The sequence below is a fragment of the Aegilops tauschii genome, chromosome 2, assembly GCF_002575655.3.
Source record: "Aegilops tauschii subsp. strangulata cultivar AL8/78 chromosome 2, Aet v6.0, whole genome shotgun sequence".
NCBI classification, from domain to species: Eukaryota; Viridiplantae; Streptophyta; class Magnoliopsida; order Poales; family Poaceae; genus Aegilops; species Aegilops tauschii.
This window is the reverse complement of record NC_053036.3, coordinates 559,380,213-559,387,485: the sequence shown is the minus strand read 5'-3', so window position 1 is coordinate 559,387,485 and position 7,273 is coordinate 559,380,213.

Below are 7,273 nucleotides of genomic sequence, written 5' to 3'. Positions count from 1 at the left end.
TCGGAGTATCAGGGTGTCGGACGAGAACTCATCTGTTACACGGGCACTTCAATGTTTTTTAAACTTATTTGAACTCCAGCCTATTTTTGCGTTCAGTATGCATCATTCAAAGCGACGTCATCAATTTCCAACACGTTCTGACATCATTTGCCGTTTTTCAGTCATTTACCGATTTGTTTAGAGAGCTAAACGACGGTGAAATTGAAAATCGCTACAAAATGAACTCTGAAAATGTTGGAACATGGCATGGTATCATCATTTCGCCCGCATAGCATGTGCAAAAGAGTAGAGAGGGTCACGGCGAAAACTGGACGCACCTCGTGCACAAACTGGACAATCTCTTTCGGAGTATCAGGGTTTCGGTCGAGAACTCATCTGTTACACGGGCACTTCAATGTTTTTTAAACTTATTTGAACTCCAGCCTATTTTTGCATTCAGTATGCATCATTCAAAGCGACGTCATCAATTTCCAACACGTTCTTACATCATTTGCTGTTTTTCAGTCATTTACCGATTTGTTTAGAGAGCTAAACGATGGTGAAATTGAAAATCACTACAAAATGAACTCTGAAAATGTTGGAACTTGGCATGGTATCATCATTTCGCCCGCATAGCATGTGCAAAAGAGTAGATAGGGTCACGGTGAAAACTGGACGCACCTCGTGTACAAACTGGACAATCTCTTTCGGAGTATCAGGCTTTCGGACGAGAACTCATCTGTTACACGGGCACTTCAATGTTTTTTAAACTTATTTGAACTCCAGCCTATTTTTGCGTTCAGTATGTATCATTCAAAGCGACGTCATCAATTTCCAACACGTTCTGACATCATTTGCTGTTTTCAGTCATTTACCGATTTGTTTAGAGAGCTAAATGACGGTCAAATTGAAAATCACTACAAAATGAACTCTGAAAATGTTGGAACTTGGCATGGTATCATCATTTCGCCCGCATAGCATGTGCAAAAGAGTAGAGAGGGTCACGGCGAAAACTGGACGCACCTCGTGTACAAACTGGACAATCTCTTTCGGAGTATCAGGGTTTCGGACGAGAACTCATCTGTTACATGGGCACTTCAATGTTTTTTAAACTTATTTGAACTCCAGCCTATTTTTGCATTCAGTATGCATCATTCAAAGTGACATCATCAATTTCCAACACGTTCTGACATCATTTGCTGTTTTTTAGTCATTTACCGATTTGTTTGGAGAGCTAAACGACGGTGAAATTGAAAATCACTACAAAATGAACTCTGAAAATGTTGGAACTTGGCATCGTATCATCATTTCGCCCGCATAGCATGTGCAAAAGAGTAGAGAGGGTCACGGCGAAAACTGGAAGCACCTCGTGTACAAACTGGACCATCTCTTTCGGAGTATCAGGGTTTCGGACGAGAACTCATCTGTTACACGGGCACTTCAATGTTTTTTAAACTTATTTGAACTCCAGCCTATTTTTGCATTCAGTATGCATCATTCAAAGCGACGTCATCAATTTCCAACACGTTCTGACATCATTTGCTGTTTTTAAGTCATTTACCGATTTGTTTAGTGAGCTAAATGACGGTGAAAATGAAAATCACTACAAAATGAACTCTCAAAATGTTGGAACTTGGCATGGTATCATCATTTCGCTCGCATAGCATGTGCAAAAGAGTAGAGAGGGTCACGGCGAAAACTGGACGCACCTCGTGTACAAACTAGACAATCTCTTTCGGAGTATCAGGGTGTCGGACGAGGACTCATCTGTTACACGGGCACTTCAATGTTTTTTAAACTTATTTGAACTCCAGCCTATTTGTGCGTTCAGTATGCATCATTCAAAGCGACTTCATCAATTTCCAACACGTTCTGACATCATTTGCTGTTTTTCAGTCATTTACCGATTTATTTAGAGAGCTAAATGATGGTGAAGTTGAAAATCACTACAAAATGAACTCTGAAAATGTTGGAACTTGGCATGGTATCATCATTTCGCCCGCATAGCATGTGCAAAAGAGTAGAGAGGGTCACGGCGAAAACTGGACGCACCTCGTGTACAAACTAGACAATCTCTTTCGGAGTATCAGGGTTTCGGACGAGAACTCATCTGTTACACGGGCACTTCAATGTTTTTTAAACTTATTTGAACTCCAGCCTATTTTTGCATTCAGTATGCATCATTCAAAGCGACGTCATCAATTTCCAACACGTTCTGACATCATTTGCTGTTTTTCAGTCATTTACCGATTTGTTTAGAGAGCTAAACGATGGTGAAATTGAAAATCACTACAAAATGAACTCTGAAAATGTTGGAACTTGGCATGGTATCATCATTTCGCCCGCATAGCATGTGCAAAAGAGTAGAGAGGGTCACGGCGAAAACTGGACGCACCTCGTGTACAAACTGGACAATCTCTTTCGGAGTATCAGGGTGTCGGACGAGAACTCATCTGTTACACGGGCACTTCAATGTTTTTTAAACTTATTTGAACTCCAGCCTATTTTTGCGTTCAGTATGCATCATTCAAAGCGACGTCATCAATTTCCAACACGTTCTGACATCATTTGCCGTTTTTCAGTCATTTACCGATTTGTTTAGAGAGCTAAACGACGGTGAAATTGAAAATCGCTACAAAATGAACTCTGAAAATGTTGGAACATGGCATGGTATCATCATTTCGCCCGCATAGCATGTGCAAAAGAGTAGAGAGGGTCACGGCGAAAACTGGACGCACCTCGTGCACAAACTGGACAATCTCTTTCGGAGTATCAGGGTTTCGGTCGAGAACTCATCTGTTACACGGGCACTTCAATGTTTTTTAAACTTATTTGAACTCCAGCCTATTTTTGCATTCAGTATGCATCATTCAAAGCGACGTCATCACTTTCCAACACGTTCTTACATCATTTGCTGTTTTTCAGTCATTTACCGATTTGTTTAGAGAGCTAAACGATGGTGAAATTGAAAATCACTACAAAATGAACTCTGAAAATGTTGGAACTTGGCATGGTATCATCATTTCGCCCGCATAGCATGTGCAAAAGAGTAGAGAGGGTCACGGTGAAAACTGGACGCACCTCGTGTACAAACTGGACAATCTCTTTCGGAGTATCAGGCTTTCGGACGAGAACTCATCTGTTACACGGGCACTTCAATGTTTTTTAAACTTATTTGAACTCCAGCCTATTTTTGCGTTCAGTATGTATCATTCAAAGCGACGTCATCAATTTCCAACACGTTCTGACATCATTTGCTGTTTTCAGTCATTTACCGATTTGTTTAGAGAGCTAAATGACGGTGAAATTGAAAATCACTACAAAATGAACTCTGAAAATGTTGGAACTTGGCATGGTATCATCATTTCGCCCGCATAGCATGTGCAAAAGAGTAGAGAGGGTCACGGCGAAAACTGGACGCACCTCGTGTACAAACTGGACAATCTCTTTCGGAGTATCAGGGTTTCGGACGAGAACTCATCTGTTACATGGGCACTTCAATGTTTTTTAAACTTATTTGAACTCCAGCCTATTTTTGCATTCAGTATGCATCATTCAAAGCGACGTCATCAATTTCCAACACGTTCTGACATCATTTGCTGTTTTTTAGTCATTTACCGATTTGTTTAGAGAGCTAAACGACGGTGAAATTGAAAATCACTACAAAATGAACTCTGAAAATGTTGGAACTTGGCATGGTATCATCATTTCGCCCGCATAGCATGTGCAAAAGAGTAGAGAGGGTCACGGCGAAAACTGGAAGCACCTCGTGTACAAACTGGACCATCTCTTTCGGAGTATCAGGGTTTCGGACGAGAACTCATCTTTTACACGGGCACTTCAATGTTTTTTAAACTTATTTGAACTCCAGCCTATTTTTGCATTCAGTATGCATCATTCAAAGAGACGTCATCAATTTCCAACACGTTCTGACATCATTTGCTGTTTTTCAGTCATTTACCGATTTGTTTAGAGAGCTAAACGACGGTGAAATTGAAAATCACTACAAAATGAACTCTGAAAATGTTGGAACTTGGCATGGTATCATCATTTCGCCTGCATAGCATGTGCAAAAGAGTAGAGAGGATCACGGCGAAAACTGGACGCACCTCGTGTACAAACTGGACAATCTCTTTCGGAGTATCAGGGTTTCGAACGAGAACTCATCTGTTACACGGGCACTTCAATGTTTTTTAAACTTATTTGAACTCCAGCCTATTTTTGCAATCAGTATGCATCATTCAAAGCGACGTCATCAATTTCCAACACGTTCTGACATCATTTGCTGTTTTTCACTCATTTACCGATTTGTTTAGTGAGCTAAATGACGGTGAAAATGAAAATCACTACAAAACGAACTCTGAAAATGTTGGAACTTGGCATGGTATCATCATTTCGCTCGCATAGCATGTGCAAAAGAGTATAGAGGGTCACGGCGAAAACTGGACGCACCTCGTGTACAAACTGGACAATCTCTTTCGGAGTATCAGGGTGTCGGACGAGAACTCATCTGTTACACGGGGACTTCAATGTTTTTTAAACTTATTTGAACTCCAGCCTATTTGTGCATTCAGTATGCATCATTCAAAGCGACTTCATCAATTTCCAACATGTTCTGACATCATTTGCTGTTTTTCAGTCATTTACCGATTTGTTTAGAGAGCTAAACGATGGTGAAATTGAAAATCACTACAAAATGAACTCTGAAAATGTTGGAACTTGGCATGGTATCATCATTTCGCCCGCATAGCATGTGCAAAAGAGTAGAGAGGGTCACGGCGAAAACTGGACGCACCTCGTGTACAAACTGGACAATCTTTTTCGGAGTATCAGGCTTTCGGACGAGAACTCATCTGTTAGACGGGCACTTCAATGTTTTTTAAACTTATTTGAACTCCAGCCTAATTTTGCATTCAGTATGCATCATTCAAAGCGACGTCATCAATTTCCAACACGTTCTGACATCATTTGCTGTTTTTCAGTCATTTACCGATTTGTTTAGTGAGCTAAATGACGGTGAAAATGAAAATCACTACAAAATGAACTCTGAAAATGTTGGAACTTGGCATGGTATCATCATTTCGCTCGCATAGCATGTGCAAAAGAGTAGAGAGGGTCACGGCGAAAACTGGACGCACCTCGTGTACAAACTAGACAATCTCTTTCGGAGTATCAGGGTGTCGGACGAGAACTCATCTGTTACACGGGCACTTCAATGTTTTTTAAACTTATTTGAACTCCAGCCTATTTGTGCGTTCAGTATGCATCATTCAAAGCGACTTCATCAATTTCCAACACGTTCTGACATCATTTGCTGTTTTTCAGTCATTTACCGATTTATTTAGAGAGCTAAATGACGGTGAAATTGAAAATCACTACAAAATGAACTCTGAAAATGTTGGAACTTGGCATGGTATCATCATTCCGCCCGCATAGCATGTGCAAAAGAGTAGAGAGGGTCACGGCGAAAACTGGACGCACCTCGTGTACAAACTAGACAATCTCTTTCGGAGTATCAGGGTTTCGGACGAGAACTCATCTGTTACACGGGCACTTCAATGTTCTTTAAACCAATTTGAACTCCAGCCTATTTTTGCGTTCAGTATGCATCATTCAAAGCGACGTCATCAATTTCCAACACGTTCTGACATCATTTGCTGTTTTTCAGTCATTTACCGATTTATTTAGAGAGCTAAATGACGGTGAAATTGAAAATCACTACAAAATGAACTCTGAAAATGTTGGAACTTGGCATGGTATCATCATTTCGCCCGCATAGCATGTGCAAAAGAGTAGAGAGGGTCACAGCGAAAACTGGACGCACCTCGTGTACAAACTAGACAATCTCTTTCGGAGTATCAGGGTTTCGGACGAGAACTCATCTGTTACACGGGCACTTCAATGTTCTTTAAACCAATTTGAACTCCAGCCTATTTTTGCGTTCAGTATGCATCATTCAAAGCGACGTCATCAATTTCCAACACGTTCTGACATCATTTGCTGTTTTCAGTCATTTACCGATTTGTTTAGAGAGCTAAAGGACGGTGAAATTGAAAATCACTACAAAATGAACTCTCAAAATGTTGGAACTTGGCATGGTATCATCATTTCGCCCGCATAGCATGTGCAAAAGAGTAGAGAGGGTCGCGGCGAAAACTGGACGCACCTCGTGTACAAACTGGACAATCTCTTTCGGAGTATCAGGGTTTCGGAGGAGAACTCATCTGTTACACGAGCACTTCAATGTTTTTTAAACTTATTTGAACTCCAGCCTATTTTTGCATTTAGTATGCATCATTCAAAGCGACGTCATCAATTTCCAACACATTCTGACATCATTTGCTTTTTTTCAGTCATTTACCGATTTGTTTAGAGAGCTAAACGATGGTGAAATTGAAAATCACTACAAAATGAACTCTGAAAATGTTGGAACTTGGCATGGTATCATCATTTCGCCCGCATAGCATGTGCAAATGAGTAGAGAGGGTCACGGCGAAAACTGGACGCACCTCGTGTACAAACTGGACAATCTCTTTCGGAGTATCAGGGTTTCGGACGAGAACTCATCTGTTAGACGGGCACTTCAATGTTTTTTAAACTTATTTGAACTCCAGCCTATTTTTGCATTCAGTATGCATCATTCAAAGCGACGTCATCAATTTCCAACACGTTCTGACATCATTTGCTGTTTTCAGTCATTTACCGATTTGTTTAGAGAGCTAAACGACGGTGAAACTGAAAATCACTACAAAATGAACTCTGAAAATGTTGGAACTTGGCATGGTATCATCATTTCGCCCGCATAGCATGTGCAAAAGAGTAGAGAGGGTCACGGCGAAAACTGGACGCACCTCGTGCACAAACTGGACAATCTCTTTCGGAGTATCAGGGTTTCGGACGAGAACTCATCTGTTACACGGGCACTTCAATGTTTTTTAAACTTATTTGAACTCCAGCCTATTTTTGCATTCAGTATGCATCATTCAAAGCGACGTCATCAATTTCCAACACGTTCTGACATCATTTGCTGTTTTTCAGTCATTTACCGATTTGTTTAGTGAGCTAAATGACGGTGAAAATGAAAATCACTACAAAATGAACTCTGAAAATGTTGGAACTTGGCATGGTATCATCATTCCGCCCGCATAGCATGTGCAAAAGAGTAGAGAGGGTCACGGCGAAAACTGGACGCACCTCGTGTACAAACTAGACAATCTCTTTCGGAGTATCAGGGTTTCGGACGAGAACTCATCTGTTACACGGGCACTTCAATGTTCTTTAAACCAATTTGAAC